Raw genomic sequence first — 22,129 nt, forward strand, 5'->3', positions numbered from 1 at the left:
CCAACATGTGATCGGGAAACGTGTTCAAATGCGTCTCAGTTTTTGTCCCCTGTTACTCGGGTGCAACATTCCAGACACTTTACTAACACTCTTCCCACTTGGAGAGTCAGTGCCTTTAACCTCCTGTTTGGCCCAGTGTGCAATTTCTGCGGGAATTGAACAGGAATAGGGAGAACCAATGAGAGACTAGCTGGAGGTGTCTGGACGGGCAAATTTAACTCTCATTTCCCACCAGGAAGACGAATGAACCAAAGGCTCCGCATGCCGTGCTGGAACTAGATTAGGGCCTGAAGAGATCCTGCAGTTTTGCGGCCAGCTCACAAGAAATCGAGTTGAAGAAAGGAGCTCAGGGACACTGTAATTCACAAACCTGCGGAGTTATAAATGACAGCTATCATCCAAAATTATACTTTAGTAAGGCTGCGAAGAGGACTTGAATGCGGGGCAGAATTGCTGGAAACCGATTTCAGAAGGTACACGGGAGTCGCTCTTAAAGCATAGGAAAGAGACAGAACTTGGAAAATAATGGACTTGGCAAAAAAGGGCATATGTGTTTTATCCAGAGCTCTGATAACTGAGGGGAGGAGATTCCCAGCAGGTTTAACTGCCACCTGAGGGCTCACATTGCCAAGGCAACGTGAGCAAGCCAGGCAGGAGTTACCTCACAGCAGAGGTCCCACCTTATAGAAGGGTGAGAAACCCAGCCAACATCAGACTCTCACCAGAGGGCCCACATCACGAAGGGGATGGTAACCAGGCAGGAGTGTCTTCACACCAGTGGGGCCACATCATCTAAAGGTGAGGTACTCAGCACATGTGTCCTCAAACCAGAGGACCCACATCACCAAGGGCCTCGGAGTGAGGCAGGCAGGAGTAGCCTCACAACACTGGGCCCATAGAATAAAAAAGTGAGGAATCCAGCAGTTGGAACCTCCCAGCAGGCGGCCCAGAGCACCGAGGCTATGGGATCCAGGCCACAGTGAACTCACAGAAGAGGGCCCATGTCATGAAACTGAGCAACCCAGTCATTGGGACCTCAGAGCAGGAGGCCCACATCCACATGGGGATGGAAATCTGGTAGGAGTGTCCTCGCACCACTGAGAACGTATCAGAAAATTTTGGGAGACCAGCAGTTAGGGCCTGATGCCAGAGGACCCTCATCACCAAGGGAAGGAGGCTCCCAGCAGGCTCCAACTGCCACCAGAGGGCTGACGTCGCCAAGGTGATGTGTGCCAACCAGGCACGAATGACCTCACAGCAGAGGGCCCACCTCAGAGAAGTGTGACGAACCCAGTCAGGATCAGACTCGCACCAGAGGGCCCACATCACCAAATGGATTGGAACCAGGCAGGAGTGTCCTCACATGAGTAGGGCCACATCATCTAAAGGTGAGGAACCCAGAACATGTGGCTTCAAACCATAGGACACCCATCACCAAGGGGCTGGGAGTGAGGCAGGCAGGAGGAGCCTCATAACAGAGGGCCCAAAAATAAGAAAGGTGAGGAATCCAGCATTTGGAACCTCCCAGCAGGTGGCCCAGAGCTCAGAGGCTATGGGATCCAGGCCGGAGTGAACTAACACCAGACAGCCCACATCATGAAACTGTGAGCAACCCAGACATTGGGACCTCAGAGCAGAAGGCCCACATCCCCATGGTGATGGGAACATGACAGGAGTGTCCTGGCATCACTGGGCTCACATCAGAAAACGTGGGGTGCTCAGAAGTTAGGGCCTGACGCTAGAGGGCACTCATCACTGAGAGGAGGAGGCTCCCAGCAGGCTCCAGCTGCCAACAGAGGGCCAACGTCGCCAAGGCGATGTGTGCCAGCCCGGCAGGAGTGACCTCACAGCAGAGGGCCCACCTCACAGAAGGGTGAGGAACACAGCCAGGATCAGACTCTCACCAGAGGGCCCACATCACCAAGGGGATGGGAACCAGGCAGGAGTGTCCCCACACCAGTGGGACAACATCATCGAAAGCTGAGGATCCCAGCACATGTAGCCTCAAACCAGAGGAACCACATCACCAAGGGGTTCGGAATGAGGCTGGCAGGACCGGCCTCACAACACAGGGTCCATAGAATATAAAAGTTGAGGAATCCAGCAGTTGGAACCTCCCAGCAAGTGGCCCAGAGCACCGAGGTTATGGGATCCAGGCCACAGTGAACTCACAGCAGAGGGCCCACATCATGAACCTGTGAGCAGCCCAGCCGTTGGGACCTCAGAACAGAAGGCCCACATCCCCATTGGGATGGGAACCTGGCAGGAGTGGCTTCGCACCACTTAGCACATATCAGAAAATGTTAGGAGCCCGGCAGTTAGGGCCTGACGCCAGGGGGCCCTCATAACTGAGGGGAGGAGACTCCCAGCAGGTTTCAACTGACAACAGAGGGCCCACGTCTACAAGGTGGCATGCGCCAGCCAGGCAGTAGTGACCTCACAGCAGAGGGCCTATCTCACAGAAGGGTGAGGAACCGAGGCAGGATGAGACTCTCACCAGAGGGCCCACAACACCAAGGGGATGGGAACCAGTCAGGACTGTCCTCCCACCAGTGGGGCCACATCATTGAAAGGTGAGGAACCCAGCACATGTGGCCTCATATCAGAGGACATACATCACAAAGGGGATGGGAGTGAGGCAGGTAGGAGTAGCCTAAAAACAGAGGGCCCAAAGAATAAAAAAGGTGAGGAATCCAGCATTTGGAACCTCCCAGCAGGCGGCCGAGAGCACAGAAGCTATGGGATGCAGGCAGGAGTGAACTAACACCAGAGAGCCCACATCATGAAACTGTGAGCAACCCAGGCGTTGGGACCTCAGAGCAGAAAGCCCACATCCCCATGGGGATGGGAACCTGACAGGAGTGTCCTGGCAACACTGGGCTCACATCAGAAAACGTGGGGAGCCCAGCAGTTAGGGCCTGATGCTAGAGGGCCGTCATCACCGAGGGGAGGAGGCTCCCAGCAGGTTCCATGTGCCAACAGAGGGCCCACGTTGCCAAGGTGATGTGTGCAAGTCAGGCAGGATTGACCTCACAGCAGAGGGCCTACCTCACAGAAGAGTGAGGAACCCAGCCAGGATAAGACTGTCACCAGAAGGCCCACATCACCAAGGGGATGGGAACCAGGCAGGAGTGTCCTCACACCAGTGGGGCCACATCATTGAAAGTTGCAGAACCCAGCACATGTGGCCTCAAACCAGAAGACCCACATCACGAAGGGGTTGCGAGTGAGGCAGGCAGGAGGAGCATCACAACACAGGGTCCATAGAATACAAAAGTTGAGGAATCGAGCAGTTGGAACCTCCCAGCAGGCAGCCAAGAGCACAGAGGCTATGGGATCCAGGCCACAGTGAACTAAGACCAGAGAGCCCACATCATGAAATTGTGATCAACCCAGCCGTTGGAACCTCAGAGCAGAAGGCCCACATCCCCATGGAGATGGGAACCTAAGAGGAGTGCCCGAGCATCACTGGGCTCACTAAGAAAAGTTGGGGAGCCCAGCAGTTAGGGCCTGACGTCAGAGGGCCCTCATCACAGAGGTGAGGAGGCTCCCAGCAGGGTCCAAGTGCCACCAGAGGGCTCATGTCAACAAGGCGAGGTGAGCAAGCCAGGCAAGAGTTACCTGATAGTAGAGGGCGCACCTCACAGATGGGTGAGGAACCCAGCCAGGATCAGACTCTTACCAGAGGGCCCACATCACAAAGGGGATGGGAACCAGTCAGGATTATCCTCACACCAGTGGGGCCTCATCATCTTAAGGTGAGGAACCCAGCACATGTGTCCTCAAACCAGAGGACCCACATCACCAAGGGCCTTGGAGTGAGGCAGGCAGGAGTAGCCTCACAACACAGGGCACATAATATAAAAAACGTGAGGATTCCAGCATTTAGACCTTCCAGCAGGCGGCCCAGAACACCAAGGCTATGGGATCCAGGCCACAGTGAACTCACAGCAGAGGGCCCACATCATAAAACTGTGAGCAACCCAGGCGTTGGGACCTCAGCACAGAAGGCCCACATCCCCATGGGAATGGGAACCTGGCTGGAGTGTCCTCGCACCACTGGGCGCACATCAGAAAATGTGGGGAGCCCACCATTTAGGGCCTGACGCCAGAGGGCCGTCATCACCGAGAGGAGGAGGCATCCTGCACGCTCCAACTGCCACCAGAGAGCTCACGTCTCCAAGGTGACGTGTGCCAGCCAGGCAGGAGTGACCTCACAGCAGAGGGCCCACCTCACAGAACGTTGAGGAACCCAGCCAGGATTAGACTCTCGCCAGAGGGCCCACCTCACCAAGGGGATGGGAACCAGGCAGGAGTGTCCTCACACGAGTGGGGCCACATCATCGAAAGGTGAGGAATGCAGCACATGTGGCCTCAAGCCATAGGACAGCCATCACCAAGGGGCTGGCAGTGAGGCAGGCAGGAGGAGCCTCACAACAGAGGGCACATAGAATAAAGAAGTTGAGGAATCCAGCAGTTGGAACCTCCCAGCAGGCGGCTCAGAGCACCGATGATAAGGGATCCTTGCCGGAGTGAACTCACAGCAGAGGGCCCACATCATGGTACTGTGAGCAAGCCAGCCGTTTTGACCTCAGAGCAGAAGGCCCATATCCCCATGGGGATGGGAACCTGGCAAGAGTGTCCTCACTCACTTGGCGCACATCAGAAAATGTGGGGAGCCCAGCAGTTATGGCCTAAGGCAAGAGGGCCCTCATCACCGAGGGGAGGAGGATCCCAGCACACTCCAACTGCCACCAGAGGGCCCACGTCGCCAAGGTGACGTGTGCCAGACAGGCATGATTGACCTCACAGCAGAGGGCCCACCTCACAGAAGGGTGAGGAACCCAGCCAGGATCAGACTCTCACCTGAGGGCCCACATCAGCAAGGGGATGGGAACCAGTCAGGACTGTCTTCCCTCCAGTGGGGTCACATCATCGAAAGGTGCGGAACCCAGCACATGTGGCCTCAAATCAGAGGACACATATCACAAAGGGAATGGGAGTGAGGCAGGCAGGAGTAGCCTAAAAACAGAGGGCCCAAAGAGTAAGAAAGGGGAGGAATCCAGCAGGTGGAACCTCCCAGCAGGCGGCCGAGAGCACAGAAGCTATGGGATGCAGGCAGGAGTGAACTAACAGCAGAGAACCCACATCATGAAACTGTGAGCAACCCAGGCGTTGGGACCTCAGAGCAGAAGGCCCACATCCCAATGGGGATGTGAACCTGGCTGGAGTGTCCTCGCACCACTGGGCGCACATCACAAAATGTGGGGAGCCCAGCAGTTAGGGCCTGACGCCAGAGGGCCCTCATCACCGAGGGAAGGAGGCTCCCAGCAGGCTCCAAGTGCCACCAGAGGGCTCATGTCCACAAGGCGAGGTGAGCAAGCCAGGCAGGAGTGACCTCACAGCAGACGGCCCACCTCACAGATGGGTGAGGAACCCAGCCAGGATCAGACTCTCAACAGAGGGCCCACATCACCAAGGGGATGTGAACCAGGCAGGAGTCTCCTAAGACCATTGGTCCCACATCATCGAAAGGTGAGGAACCCAGCACATGTGGCCTCAAACCAGACGACACACATCACGAAGGGGCTGGGAGTGAGGCAGACAGGAGGATCCTCACAACAGAGGGCCCCAAAAATTAAAAAAGTGAGGAATCCAGCAGTTGGAACCTCCCAGCAGGCGGCCAAGAGCACAGAGGCTATGGGATCCAGGCCTCTGTGAACTAACACCAGAGAGCCCACATCATGAAAATGTGAACAACCCGGCCGTTGGGACCTCAGAGCAGAAGGCCCACATCCCCATGGAGATGGGATCCTAAGAGGAGTGCCAAAGCATCACTGGGCTCACTAAGAAAAGTTGGTGAGCCCAGCAGTTAGGGCCTGACGCAAGAGGGCCCTCATCACCGGGGGGAGGAGATTCCCAGCACGCTCCAACTGCCACCACACGGCTGATTTCACCAAGGCAATGTGTGCCAGCCATGCAGGAGTGACCTATCAGCAAAGGGTCTCCCTCACAGAAGGGTGAGGAACACAGCCAGGAACAGACTCTCACCAGGGGGTCCACATAACCACGTGGATAGGAACCAGGCAGGAGTGTCCTCACACTAGTGGGGCCACATCATCGAAAGGTGAGGAACCCAGCAAAGGTGGCCACAAACCAGAGGACCCACATCACCAAGGGGATGAGAGTGAGGTAGGTGTCTGGACGGGCATTTTTAACACTCATTTCCCACCAGGAAGAGGAATTAACCAAAGGCTCAGCATGCCCTGCCAGAAGCAGATTAGGGCCTGAAGCAGTCTTGCGGGTTTGCGGCCAGCTCACAAGAAAGCGAGTTGAAGAAAGGAGCTCAGGGACCCTGTAATTCACAAACCTGCAGAGTTATAAATGACAGATAACGTCCAAAAATATATTGAAGTAAGGCTGCGAAGAGGACTTCAAAGCGGAGCAGAATTTCAGGAAACCGATTTCAGGAGGTAGACTGGATTTGCATTTAAAGCATAGGAAAAGAGGCAGCACATCGACAATGATGCACTTGGCAAAAAAGGACGTATGAGTTTTTTCCTGAATGTATTCAGGAAAAAACGCATACGCCCGTTTTGGCAAACCAAGCAAGCTTGCAATGGAAATCCGAACTACTATGAAGTGTCACTTCCCCCCGGTCTAAAGGGCCATCTGAAAAAAGTGTAAAATCCAGAAAGGCAAGACAGACCATGGGGAAAAAGGAGCCTTGTTATGCTGATGGGCAGGATGTAAATTGCCAACAGCCACTCTGGAGAAGTGTATGGTGTTTCCTGATACATCTGAAAAACAAAGCAACAGAGTCTAGGGTATTTCCACTTATGGTCCTATAGCTTAGGGAAATTAAAATAAAAAACACAGCCACCCCAAAATTTGGGACGGATCTGTTTACAGGAACCTCTTCTACAATACACGTTAAATATCCCAGAGAACAAATAATTGATAAAGAAGTTGCGGTACTTACGTACAACAGAATATCACTCAGCAATGAAATCGGTGTCACCATGCCTGTACCAGCATAATGAGTGGATTGAGGCACGATGATTCTAAGTGAAATAAGTCACACAGAAAAAGAAACATCATAAGGTATCACTAATGCACGGAATATAAACTTGGCTACACATGGACTGAATTACAAAACAGAACAGGGTCTCAAATTTAGAAAACCAACTTATGCTTGCTTAAGGGGAAAGGTGAGTTGGGGTGCTGCATAAAACCAGAGTTTGAAATTAGCACAGATACCGTTCCATAAGCCAAATATGTAATAGACAAGACCTACCCCTTGCTCAACGAAATGGACTCAACAATGAGGTATCACCTCACACCTGTTAGAATGGGCATCATCTGAAAATCTACAAACAACAAATGCTGGAAAGGGTGTGGAGAAAAGGAAGCCTCTTCCACTATTGTTGGGAATATAAATTGATACAGTCACTATGGAGAACAATATGGAGTTTCTTAAGAAACTAATAATAGAATTACCATATGATACAGCAATCCCAGTACTGGACATATACCCAGACAAAACCAGAAATCAAAAAGAGACATTCACCGCAATGTTCATTGCATCACTATTTACAATATCGAGGTAATGGAAGCAACCTAAATGCCCACAGACAGACGAATGCATAAAGATGTGGTACATATATAAAATGGAATATTACTAAGCCATGAAAGGAATGAAATTGGGTCATTTGTAGAGACGTCGATGGATCTAGAGACTGTCATACAGAGTGAAGTAAGTCAGAAAGAGAAAAACAAATCTTGTATATTCATGCATATATGTGGAACCTAGAAAAACTGTACAGATTAACCGTTTTGCAAGGCATAAATAGAGCAACAGATGTAGACAACAATCGTATGGACAACAAGGGGGGAAAGCTCTTGGGAGGGTGGTGGTGGGAGGATTTGAGAGATTGGGATTGGCATGTAAACATTTATATGTATAAAATAGATAACCAATAAGAACCTGCTGTATAAAAATATAAAATAAAATTCAAAATTAAAAAGAAATAAAATTTAAAAAATCAAACAGAAAAAACAATTATTCCCTTCACATACATGTATTTATATGAATAAATTATTTCCATGCTTATATCTGTAAATACAAAAAAGAGGAATAAAATCTACCTTGAACCAAAAAGGAAAAAGAGAAAAAAAAAACAGAACCCACCAGTTACTCAGAGGAAAACCGTATCAGGGCACTTGCTCCAGTTGTAAACAATTCTGAAGTTGGTCAGTGGTGGGGAATCGTCTCCCATTCAGCCAGCAGCCCCCACACAACAAGCGTCCTCATTGCAAAGCTGGGGCACCGTGCCGAGGCATCTGTGAGTAAACGTGAGCTGAGCCCCAGGCCAGTTGCTGCTGAACTGTTCCCACCCTTCCCAGGTAAAACACCTGAATATATACAAGGACTTGAAAGCCTAGAGGAAGGGCCATGGAGCCACACGAGTGACAGGATGCCAGCTGACTTGGTGCCTGCAGGCCAGCCAGGATGGTCCTGGCCCTGGGTGCTCTTCTGGAAGATTTCCATTTCCCTGCCTGAGATACCCGTCCTGTCCCTGCCCCCACTGCTTTTTTCCTTCCTCACTTCTGCCCAGGGAGAAATTCCAGCAGCAGGTATGGGTGACACATCCTCTTCTTTAGCAGGTGGCAGCCTGGCAACTGCAGCAGAAAGTCCAGCAGAGCCCCACTCACACTGGGCCACCCACAAAGCCGTGGCCTCTCACTCCCTCCCACCAGCCCAGCCCCGAGACTGCTGACAGGGCAGACAAAATGGCGTCAGGCACAGCTGCAGGGGCTCTTGCTGCCTGGAGTGGTATTTATATTGATCTCAACCCAGGCACACCTGGGGAGGGCTGGCCGGCACGGTAAGGCTGCCCAGGTCAGCCAATCATCACCCCTCAGGGGCTCACAGTTGCAGAAAATGGAACTTGCTGAACCGGCCAGGTCCAAGGAACAGGTGTGGGCTCCTGAGAGTCAGGATAGACAAGGGGCTGCAGCTTTGGCTTGTTTTCTAATCATTTTATCTGGCCCATGAGTGGGAGACAACTTCAAGAAAACCCTCTCCTAATGAGAGGAACCCAGGAGTCAGGGAGAGGAGGGGTGGGTGGTGGTTGGAGACAGAGGCCTGGTGCCCCGGGTGCAGTGGAAGTCTCTGGAAGACCAGGTGGAGGGAGGCCACACAGAGTGATGCCCAGGGTCACAGACCTGTCGCAGCTGCTGTTTGTTAGTTCAAGTCCTGCTCTGAGGTGCTCTGTGTCAGCTCTGAGCGACAGGTGAGCTGGGGGTGCTCTGCAATGAGGGCTATGTGCACGGTTCCTGTGTGCCCAGCCCTGCCACGGTACCTGCAAGGGTAGCTCTGTATCCTGGGAGGGGCCTGACCATGAGAGCCCCGTGGGCTGGGTTGGGGGTGGGGTACCTGCCGAGGAGAGCTCCATATCCTGGGATTGGCCTGACCACGAGAGCCCCATGGGCTGCTGGGGACCTGGTAAAGGATGTCAGGACAGTCAGTGAAGCCACCGAGGATATACCTCCAGTTGCTCCTGATTCCTACACCCTGCTGGTCATTCTACCAACCACCAGGACATGGTATTCTGTATTAGTCTTCAATGATGCCTTCTTTTGTATTCCATTAGTCCCAGAGTCACAAGAAATTTTGGCTTGTGAGTGGCAGGACTCAACATACAACTAAAACAATACTTCCGGGCCATCTTGCCCCAAGGGTGCAAAAATTCCCACACCATCTTTGGGGAAAGCTTAGCTAAAGACTGAAAAGTTCTACCTCTGGAAAAGGAAACCCTCCTTCAATATGCAGATGACATTCTGATCGCCAGCCCTACTAAGGAGGCCTCTGAACTACCAAGCCAATAAAGGATAGAAGTTGTCCAAGAAAAAGCTCAAATATCACAGACTGCAGTGACCTGCCTGGGCTTCATTCTCACAGAAGGTCAGAGAAGCCCATCCCAGGAAAGGGAAGAAACCATTTTCAGCCTTACCCCTTTCTAAAACTAGAAGACAGCTTAGGGGTTCCTGGGGAGGCCAGGGTTTGCTGCTTCTGGATCCCTAACTACAGTCTACTAGCTGAGCCTCTATATGAAACACTGAAAGGAAAAGATGATGATCCTTTTGAACAGAATCCAGAAGTGGCCTTTCAAGAATGGAAAGAGCAGTCAATTCAGACCCTTGCCCTGGAACTCTCTAATTGAGCTAAACCCTTTGACCTTTACATTCCCAGTGAAAGGTGAATCGCCATTGGAGAATTAGTGAAAAAACTGGGACCACTTGAAATGGAACAACGCAAGAATGCCATCCAGGTAGGATAAACTAGAGTCACCAAGGGGCTTGGCCCACTGCCACATCTGGCCAAGATACTGGCGGTATCTAAAAACCTGGAAATCAGCAGCCCAAAAGGCCACCTCCCTCCTAAGGGAAAAGGACCCCACGTGGTGATCCTAATCACCAACCATGCCCTGAAGTTGCAGGGTTTGCTCCGTGGGCACACCAACCTCGAGTGAGGAGGCCCTCCAACTCCAACATCCAGAGAGATAACCGGGGGCAACAGGGCACCATGACGACTCGTGTGAACATCACTTGACCTGGAGTTTCTCTCATAAAACAACAATAGTGTGTCCCGAAGGAGTAGACTACTGCTTGCAGGACTTACTGCACCCGGAGGGGAGCTAATAATCTTGGCGGGGGAACCGTATATCACACTGTCACCATAGAAAAGCCTACAGACACCGTGATGGTGGTGGCCAATAAGACCGGCTGGACTCCTGTTTACTTCAAAAGGCTGTTGACTCAGTGGCCATCATGGTCCTTGATCACCACTGACCCTGGACTGTCTGGGAGTTGAGCAGGCAGGGCTCTGACACCTGGTGCTGTTTGTACGTTAATTCAAGGGCCTAATTGAAGAAAGCGCAGACTACTGGCCAGAGCATCTAGGCTGGCAGAAACGGTCAGCCTAAGGTGGCCGAACAAATGTGGGGCGGGGTGAAATCGGCCCCCACAGCGTCTCTGCACATCTCTTTCCTGGACCCTTAAAGGTCATTAGAATCTATAACACTTCCAATGCTGGTGCTCAGACGGACGAGCAGGGAGGCAGGGGTCCTGGGGCCAATCAACGTCACCTGGAGGCTGCTGGGGAGAAGTTCTGACCCTCGTCCCCTGGTATGAGGGCTCCCAACTCAGCACTCAGCAGTTACAGAAGAAGGGTCTGCACCCTCAGCACTCCAAGAATGAGGAACGGGACAAAAGGCAGAGGAGGGGTTTGTCCCCAGCAAAGCCCATTAAAAATCCCTGGGAGATAAAAATAGAATCTGGGCAATAAAGTCAAGTCTAACCTTTTTTATCCTTTGTGCTTTGTCTAATTTCACGTGCTCCTAGGGTCCCGCATGCAGAGGTTCCACACCCGGCACTTCAGACCAGATTTCCTAGTGCAGAATGGCTGGGTCGACACCTCAGCTCCTGGGGCCCAGTGCAGACTCCGAGATATAGAGCCTGAGCTGCAGCCAACCCGGCCCTCGAGAGCTCCGCCCCCTCCCTCCCACTGACTCTCACAGGATCTCTACACAGCAGCCCAGCCCACAGCCCACGGGGTAGTGCATGCTCTCACCTCTCCATTCTCTGATCAAAATATAAAGTTTCCTTTGCTTGTGAACAAACTCAGTCTCGATCTGTTGGCCCCAATGACACTGGGCAGGGGGACACTTGTTGGGGTCCACTCTGGAGGATCAGTAACAGAAATTGAGACTATTGTAACTTCAATGAACAGATGTGTGAGCCAAACTGTAGTTAACATAGAACAGTGTATAAGGCTCGGGTAAAATAAGATGTTTCTAACACTTCCATTTGATATTTCCATCACTTTATTATAAGCAAGTTCAGTGAAAAGGTTTGTCTTATTTGTCAGGTCAATATTAGAGAAATGAAGTGATTTCTTTCCAAGGATGTACATCTAATAATCTTGGTTAAAGCTTCAATCTTGTTTTAAATGCTTTTCCATTGAAAATGATACCTCTCTTTCAGCTCCCCCATTTCTGAGAAGTATAAAATCTTATAATTTATTATTACCAAAGGGGAAAGGTGGGAGGAGGGATAAATTAACAGTTTGGAATTAACACATACACACTGCTATGTATAAAATAGATCATCAACAAGGAACTACTGTATAGCACAGGGAACTACACTCAACATTTTACAATAACCTATAAGGGGAAATAATCTGAAAAAGAATAGATATTTTTATTGACATCATCTATCAATGACAGTTAAAGTGTAGCCTAAGGGAAGCTGGTGGTGAGTGCTTCTGACCCTGAAGACTTCAATCATCTAAAGTTTGGACTCTGCCTACTTCCCAAGGCCCTTAATGAACATATGTGTAGCCGTAGCTTAAAAACTTCCCCAGTTTGGGTTTCGGGGAGACACTGATTTTGAAAAAGCCCTGGTGTTCTCCTTACATGAATGAGACTCTTCCTACTGCTAAAACATGTCTGTCACACCCAGAGGATGGTATACCGTCTGATCAGGAAGAGTTTGGAAAAGGCATCTCATCTCCTCATCTCCTGGTGCTCGGGTTCACCCCTCCAGCGTCTTTACTAACAGTCTCCCCACTTGGAGATGTCAGCACTGTCAACATCCTGTTGCGTACAGTTTGGAATTTGTCCAGAGGATGAAGCGGAAGGATGAGGAACAATGAGAGACAAGTCCTAGGTGTTCAGACAGGCACATGTCACTCTAATTTCCAATCAGGAAGATGAATTGACCAAAGGCTAGGGTTGCCCATGGAAACAGTATGGGGCTTGAGGAAATCCCACTGCTTTGTGGCCAGTTCCCATAAACACAAGTTGAACAATGGAACTCAGGGGCAGTAAAATTCACGAAACTGCAGAGTTGAAAATATCTATCACTGAAAAATGTCTTGAGGAAAGTCAGAGAAAAGGATTGGTAAGCAAGGGAGAATGGCAGGAAAGGGATTTGAGGAGGTAGAAAGGACTCGCCATTAAGCACAAGAAAAGGAGCTGAACATTGCCAACATTGCAGTTGCCCAAAAAGGCTGTATGCGTTTTTTTCTGTATATATTCAAGAAAAGGGCATACACTTTTTTAGCCAACCAAACAGGTGGGCACTGGAAATCAATACTACAAAAGATATCACTTCGCATCAGTCAGAAGAGCCATCCTCATAAAGCGTAAACAACAGAAATGCAGGACAGGGCAAGGAGAAGAGGGAGCCCTGTGAGGCTTATAGTGGAAATGTATATTGCCAACGGCCATTCTGGAGAAGTGTATTGTGTTTACTAAAGCATCTAAAAAATAAGCTACAGAGCATAGGGCACTTGCACTCATGGGCGTATATCTTGGGAAAAACAAAAATCGAGAGGACACAGGCACCCCAATGTTTACTGCCTCTCTGTTTAAAAGATCCTCGACTAGGATATAACTTAAATGTCTCTGGAGGGAAAAAATGGATAGAGATGTGGTACTTATGTAGAGTGGAATATTACTCAGCCTGGAAATCAATGAAATATGGCCAGTTGTAACAACTCCGGAGGAGTTACGTATGATCTTTCTAAGTGACAGAATTCAAAAAGAAAAAGACACATATCATAAGATATCACTTAAAGGTGGAATCCAAAATGGCTACACATGAAATAAATTACAAAACAAAAACATAGTCAAATATGTAGAAAACACGCATAAGGCTGCTAAACGGAAAGGTGGGGAGGGGTGAGGCATCATCCAAGAGGTTGAAATTAGCAAAGATACCATTCCAAATACCAAACTGATAATCAACAAGGCCTACACGGTAGCTAAAAGAACTGCACTCAGCACACTCAAGTCACCGCAAAAGAATATCTATGACTGGTAAGAATCTGAAAAAGAATTTATTGATGTTTCTCTGTACGTGAATCAAGTGGATGTACAGCAGCAAGAAACAGAGCTTTGAAAATCAGCTGTAACCAATATAGTAATAAATTGAAAAAAATAAACGACAGAGAGACAGAGAAAACCTCTTACAACTTTTCCTCAGGGACGGTGATGCAACATGGATTGAACACATCTAGACCCACAGCAGGATGAGACATAAGGCTGGAAACTGTTCACGCTAAGAGAAATGTGAGGTTGGGTGAGGAAATGCACACCCTTTAAAGTAATACTACCTGGTACCCATTCAATGGGTCCCAAATCTGCAGGTTCAAGAGATCTTCCTATAGCTAAAACATGCATGGAAAACCCAGAGGACTGTACACCATGTGATCGGGAGATGTGTCTAAAATGCAGCTCATTTATCCTCTCCTGGTGCTCCTGTTCATCATTCCAGCCACGTTACTTAGAATCTCCCCACTTAGAGAATCAGCACATTTAAACTTCTGTTTCACACATTTTGCAAATTGTGAGGAGGATGAACGGGAAGAGGGGGAACCAATGAGAGAATAGTTGTAGGGGTTTGGACGGGCACATGTCACTCTAATATCCCATTAAGAATAAGAATTAAAAAAAGGCTCAGCCTGCCTCGCCGGAGCCAAAATAGGGCCTGAAGCAATCCTGCGGCTTTGAGGCCAGCTCACAAAAGAGCAACTTAAAAAATGGAGCTCAGGGTCACTGCAATTCACAAACCTGCAGAGTTATAAATGAAAACTAACGTCCAAAAATATGTTGAGGTAAGGCAAAGAAGAGGATCTGAATGCAAGACAGAATTGCAAGAAACAGATTTCAAGAGATAGATTGGACTCGTCTTTAAAGCACATGAAAAGCGGCAGAATTTCGACAATGATGCAGTTGGCCCAAAAGGGAGTATGCATTTTTTCCTGAATATATCCAGGAAAAAACGCATACGCACTTTATGGGCAACGAAGCAAGCAAGCAATGCAAATGTGCACAACAAAGAAGTCTCATTTCCCACTGGTCAAAAGGGCCACCCGAAAAAATTGTAAAAACCAGAAATGCAGGACAGGCCATGGAGAACAGGGAGCCTTTATACACTGATGGACAGTGTGTGCACTGCCGGGAGCCACTCTGGAGAAGTGTATGGTGGTTCCTAAATCATCTAAAAAACAGAGCTACAGAGCATAGGGCACTTCCAATCACGGGAGTATATCTAGGGAAGTCTAAAAATCAACAAGACACAAGCACACCACAGTTTAGGGCTACTCTGTTTACAAGAACCTCAACTTCAGTACACCTTAAATATCCCAGGAAAGAGAACAATGGATAAAGAAGATGTGGTACTTATGTACAATGGAATATCTCTTCACCATGAAATCAATGTAATAAGGCTAGTAGAAGGATAAAGAGTGGAATTAGGTCCGATAATACTACTTGAAATAAGTCAAACAGAAAAAGAAACATATCATAAGATATCACTTATAGAGGGAGGATAAATATGGCTGCACTAGAAATGAATTACAAAACAGAACAGTGTCTCACATTTAGAAAACACACTTATGTCAGCTTAAGGGGAAAGGAGAGGTGGGGTGATGCATAAAACCAGAGTTTGAAATTAGCACAGATACCGTTCAATAAACCAAATAGGTATTAGACAAGATCTACACCTTGCTCAATGAACTGGCCTCAACACACCCTATACACCGCAGAGAAATATATCTGAGTAATAAGAATCTTAAAACCCATGTATTGATATATCTCCATAAGGGAATCAAGTGTGTGCAAAACGGCACAAACACAGCAGTGAAAATGAGCTAAACCCCATTATAGAAATAAATTTTAAAACCAAAACGCAGAAACAATGAAAGAGAGAAAAATTCTTACAAAATTCGCTCAGGGGCTGTGATGCAACCTGGAATGACCACATATAAACCCACAGCTGGATAAGACATAAGACTGGACACTTGGGGTTGAGAGGATTGGTGAGCTTTGGTGAGCAACTGCCGAAAGTTTAATGCAATACTTCATGCTACTCATTCCAAGGGTCCCAACACTCCAGGTTGAAGGGAATCTTCCTACAGCTAAACCTTGCATGGGAAATCCAGCAGATGGTATACAATATGATCGGGAAAGGTTTCTAAAACGCACCTCATTTTCCTCTCCTGGGGCTCCGGATCAACATTCCAGCCACTTTACTAACAACATCCCCACATGGAGAGTGAATGCCTTTAAGTTCCGGTATCGCACAGTCTGCAGTTAGTGTGGAGGATGAATGGGAATAGGGGGAACCAGTGAGAAAATAGCTGTAGCGGTTTCAATGGCCACATGTCACTCTAATTTCACATAGGAAGAAGAATTAACCAAAGGCACAGCAAGGTGCCCCAGAAGAAGAATAGGGCCTGAAGAAATCCTGTGGATATGAGGCAAGATCACAAAAATAAGACCTGAAAAATGGAACTAAGGGCAACTGCAATTCAAAAACCTGCAGAGTTATAAACGACAACTATTTTCCAAAAGTATATTGAGGTAAGGCTATGAAGAGGCACTGACAGCAAGGCAGAATTGCAGGAAACCGATTTCAGGAGGTAGACTGGAATTGCATTGAAAACATATGAAAAGACTCAGAACATCAACAATCATGCACTTGGCCAAAAAGGGCGTATGCGTTTTTTTCCTGAATATATTAAGGAAGAAACCCATACACACTTTCTGGCCAACCAAGCAAGCTTGCAAAGGAAATCTGCACTACAATGAAGTCTCACTGCCCCCCAGTCAAAAGGGCCATCTGAAAAAAGTGTAAAATCCAGAAAGGCAGGACAGGCCATGGAGAACTGGGAGCCTTGTTATGCTGATGGGCGGGATGTAAATTGTCAACAGACTCTCTGGAGAAGTGTATGGTGTTTCCTGAAACATCTAAAAAACAAAGCAACAGAGCCTAGGGCACTTCCACTTATGGTCCTATAGCTTAGGGAAATGAAAATCAAAAAGACACAGCCACCCCAAAGTTTGGGACAGCTCTGTTTACAAGAACCTCGATTACGGTACAAGTTCAATATCACAGAAAGCGAAAAATGGATAAAGAAGTTGTGGTACTTAAGTACAATGCAATATCACTCAGCAATGAAATCTATGTCATCAGGCCCGTAGAAGCATAATGAGTGGATTCAGGTATGATGATTCTAAGTGAAATAGGGTCACACAGAAAAAGAAATATCATAAGATATCACTAATACATGGAATGTAAACTTGGCTACACAGGAACTGAATTACAAAACAGAACAGGGTCTGAAATGTAGAAAACCAACTTATGCTTGCTTAAGGGGAAAGGTGAGTTGGGGTGCTGCAGAAAACCAGAGATTGAAATTAGCACAGATACCGTTCCATAAGCCAAATATGTAATAGACAAGAGCTACTCCTTGCTCAACAAAGTGGACTCAACACCCCATATTAAACGCCTAAGAATGTACCTGACTAGTAAGAATCTTAAAACCTATGGATTGCTATGTCTCCGAAAGAGAATCAAGCGTGTGTACAGTGGTATACACGCAGGAGTGACAGGATTGGTGAGGTTCGGTGAGCAAATGCAGACCCTTTATAGTCATATTGCATGGTATCCATTCCAAGGGTCTCAACTCTCCAAGTTTAAGGGATTCTTACTTCAGCTGAAACATTCATGTGGAACACAGAGTATGATCCACCGTGTGATCGGGAAACGTGTTCAAATGTGTCTCAGTTTTCGTCCCCTGGTACTCGTGTGCAACATTCCAGACACTTTACTAACACTCTCCCCACTTGGAGAGTCAGTGCCTTCAACCTCCTGTTTGGCCCAGGTTGCAATTTCTGCGGAAGATGAACAGGAATAGGGAGAACCAATGAGAGACTAGCTGGAGGTGTCTGGACGTGCAAATTTAACTCTCATTTCCCACCAGGAAGAGGAATTAACCAAAGGCTCAGCGTGCCATGCCGGAACCACACTAGGGTCTCAAGCAATCCTGCGGTGTTGCGGCCAGCTCACAAGAAAGCGAGTTGAAGAAAGGAGCTCAGGGGCACTGTCATTCACAAACCTGCAGAGTTATAAATGACAGCTATCGTCTAAGAATATATTGAAGTAAGGCTGCCAAGAGGAATTGAAAGCGGGGCAGAATTGCAGGAAACCTATTTCAGGAGGTAGACTGGAATTGCATTGAAAGCATAGGAAAACAGGCACAACGTCCACAATGGTGCACTTGGCCAAAAATGGCGTATGCGTTTTTTCCTGAATATATTCAGAAAAAAACGCATACGCCTTTTTTGGCCAACTAAGCAAGCTTGCAAAGGAAATCTGCACTACAATGAAGTCTCACTGACCCCGGTCAAAAGGGCCAGCTGAGAAAAGTCTAAAATCCAGAAAGGCAGGACAGACCATGGAGAACTGGGAACCTTGTTATGCTGATGGGAGGGATGAAAATTGCCAACAGCCACTCTGGAGAAGTGTATGGTGTTTCCTGAAACATCTAAAAAACAAAGCAACAGAACTTAGTGCAGTTCCACTTACGGTCCTATAGCTTAGGAAAATTAAAATCGAAAAGACACAGCCACCCCAAAATTTGGGACGTCTCTGTTTACAAGAACCTCGTTTACTGTACAAGTTCAATATCACACAAAGCAAAAAATGGATAAAGAAGTTGTGGTACTTACGTACAATGCAATATCACTCAGCAATGAAATCTATGTCATCAGGCCCATAGCAGCATAATGAGGGGATTCAGGTACGATGATTATAAGTGAAATAAGTCACACAGAAAAAGAAACATCATAAGATATCACTAATACACGGAATGTAAACTTGGCTACACAGGAACAGAATTAAAAACAGAACAGGGTCTCATATGTAGAAAACCAACTTATGCTTGCTTAAGGGGAAAGGAGAGTTGGGGTGCTGCATAAAACCAGAGATTGAAATGAGCACAGATAAAGTTCCTTAGCCAAATATGTAATAGACAAGAGCTACTCCTTGCTCAATGAAATGGACTCAACTCCCCATATTAAACGCCTAAGAATGTACCTGACTAGTAAGTATATCGAAACCTATGGATTGCTATGTCTCTGAAAGTGAATCCAGCTTGTGTACAGGGGCACATGCAGCAGTGATAGCTCTGGAGAGGTTCGGTGAGCAAATGAAGGCCCTTTGAAGTCATATTGCATGGTACCCATTCCACGTGTCTCAACTCTCCAGGTTTAAGGGATTCTTTCTTCAGCTAAAACTTGCATGTGGAACCCAAAGTATGATCAACCATGTGATCGGGAGACGTGTTCAAATATGTCTCAGTTTTCGTCCCCTGGTACTCGGGTGCAACATTCCAGATGCTTTACTAACACTCTCCCCACTTGGAGTGTCAGTGCCTTTAAACTCCTGTTTGGCCCAGTTTGCAATTTCTGTGGTAGATGAAGAGGAATAGGGAGAACCAATGAGAGACTAGCTGAAGGTGTCTGGACGGGCAAATTTAACTCAAATTTCCCACCAGGAAGAGGAATTAACCAAAGGCTCAGCGTGCCAGGCCAGAACCAGATTAGGGCCTGAAGCAATCCTGCGGTGTTGCGGCCAGCTCACAAGCAAGCGAGTTGAAGAAAGGAGCTCAGGGGCACTGTAATTCACAAACCTGCAGACTTATAAATGACAGCTATCGTCCAAAAATATACTGAAGTAAGGCTGCCAAGAGGACTTGAAAGCGGGGCAGAATTTCAGGAAACCGATTTCAGGAGGTAGACTGGAATTGCATTTAAAGCATAGGAAAAGAGGCAGAACGTCCACAATGATGCACTTGGCCAAAAAGGGCGTATGCGTTTTTTCCTGAATATATTCAGGAAAAAACGCATACACCCTTTTTGGCCAACCAAGCAAACTTGCAAAGGAAATCTGCATTACAATGAACTCTCACTGCCCCCCGGTCAAAATTGCCATCTGAAAAAAGTGTAAAATCCAGAAAGGCAGGACAGGCCATGGAGAACTGGGAGCCTTTTTATGCTGATGGGCGGGATGTAAATTGCCAACAGCCACTGGGGAGAAGTGTATGGTGTTTCCTGAAACATCTAAAAAACAAAGCAACAGAGCCTAGGGCACTTCCACTTATGGTCCTATAGCTTAGGGAAATGAAAATAAAAAAGACACAGCCACCCCAAAGTTTGGGATGGCTCTGTTTACAAGAACCTCATTTACGGTACAAGTTCAATATCGCAGAAAGTGAAAAATGGATAAAGTAGTTGTGGTACTTACGTACAATGCAATATCCCTCAGCAATGAAATCTATGTCATCAGGCCTGTAGCAGCATAATGAGTGGATTCAGGTATGATGATTCTAACTGAAATATGTCACACAGAAAAAGAAACATCATAAGATATCACTAATAAACAGAATGTAAACTTGGCTACACAGTAACTGAATTACAAAACAGAACAGGGTCTCAAATTTAGAAAACCAACTTATGCTTTCTTAAGGCGATAGGTGAGTTGGGGTGCTGCATAAAACCAGAGATTGAAATGAGCAGAGATAAAGTTCCTTAAGCCTAATATGTAACAGACAAGAGCTACTCCTTGCTCAACGAAATGGACTCAACACCCCATATTAAATGCCTAAGAATGTACCTGACTAGTAAGTATCTTAAAACCTATGGATTGCTATGTCTCCGAAAGAGAATCAAGCATGTGTACAGGGGCATAAACGCAGCAGTGATAAGACTGGAGAGGTTCGGTGAGCAAATGAAGACCCTTTGAAGTCATATTGCATGGTACCCATTCCACGGGTCTCAACTCTCCAGGTTTAAGGGATTCTTCTTTCAGCTAAAACATGCATGTGGAACCCAGAGTATGATCAACCATGTGATCGGGAGACGTGTTCAAATATGTCTCAGTTTTCGTCCCCTGGTACTCGGGTGCAACATTCCAGACGCTTTCCTAACACTCTCCCGACTTGGAGAGTCAGTGCCTTTAACCTCCTGTTTGGCCCAGTTTGCAATTTCTGCGGAAGATGAACAGGAATAGCGAGAACCAATGAGAGACTAGCTGAAGGTATCTGGACGGGCAAATTGAACTCTCATTTCCCACCAGGAAGAGGAATTAACCAAAGGCTCAGCGTGCCGTGCCGGAACCAGATTAGGGCCTGAAGCAATCCTGCGGTGTTGCGGCCAGCTCACAAGAAAGCGAGTTGAAGAAAGGAGCTCAGGGGCACTGTAATTCACAAACCTACAGACTTATAAATGACAGCTATCGTCCAAAAATATACTGAAGTAAGGCTGCCAAGAGGACTTGAAAGCGGGGCAGAATTTCAGGAAACCGATTTCAGGAGGTAGACTGGAATTGCATTTAAAGCATAGGAAAAGATGCAGAACGTCCACAATGATGCACTTGGCCAAAAAGGGCGTATGCGTTTTTTCCTGAATATATTCAGGAAAAAACGCATACGCCCTTTTTGGCCAACCAAGCAAGCTTGCAAAGGTAAACTGTACTACAATGAAGTCCCACTGCCCCCCGGTCAAAAGGGCCATCTGAAAAAAGTGTAAAATCCAGAAAGGCAGGCAGACCATGGCGAACTGGGAGCTTTATTATGCTGATGGGCGGGATGAAAATTGCCAACAGCCACTCTGGAGAAGTGTATGGTGTTTCCTGAAACATCTAAAAAACAAACCAACACAGCTTAGGGCAGTTCCACTTACGGTCCTATAGCTTAGGGAAATTAAAATCGAAAAGACACAGCCACCCCAAAATTTGGGAGGTCTCTGTTTACAAGAACCTCGTTTACTGTACAAGTTCAATATCACACAAAGCAAAAAATGGATAAAAAAGTTGTGGTACTTATGTACAATGCAATATCCCTCAAAATGAAATCTATGTCATCAGGCCCGTAGCAGCATAATGAGGGGATTCAGGTACGATGATTCTAAGTGAAATAAATCACACAGAAAAAGAAACATCATAAGATATCACTAATACACGGAATGTAAACTTGGCTACACAGGAACAGAATTAAAAACGGAACACGGTCTCATATGTAGAAAACCAACTTATGCTTGCTTAAGGGGAAAGGAGAGTTGGGGTGCTGCATAAAACCAGAGATTGAAATGAGCACAGATAAAGTTCCTTAGCCAAATATGTAATAGACAAGAGCTACTCCTTGCTCAACGAAATGGACTCAACTCCCCATATTAAACGCATCAGAATGTACCTGACTAGTAAGTATATGGAAACC

At 47.4% G+C, this 22,129-nt stretch overlaps 1 long non-coding RNA gene across 4 annotated transcripts in view; it reads right to left on the reverse strand.

The window, feature by feature from the left end:
- LOC307181176 overlaps nt 1-22,129 on the reverse strand; it is a 679,221-nt gene that overhangs the window by 635,822 nt on the left and 21,270 nt on the right. For all 4 annotated transcript variants that reach the window (XR_013826070.1, XR_013826071.1, XR_013826072.1 and 1 more), the window contains one exon: nt 17,001-17,086. This is a non-coding gene — a long non-coding RNA (uncharacterized lncRNA). The remainder of the gene's footprint in view (nt 1-17,000; nt 17,087-22,129) is intronic.

The sequence above is a fragment of the Stenella coeruleoalba genome, assembly GCF_951394435.1.
Source record: "Stenella coeruleoalba genome assembly, contig: scaffold_108, whole genome shotgun sequence".
Classification (NCBI taxonomy): domain Eukaryota; kingdom Metazoa; phylum Chordata; class Mammalia; order Artiodactyla; family Delphinidae; genus Stenella; species Stenella coeruleoalba.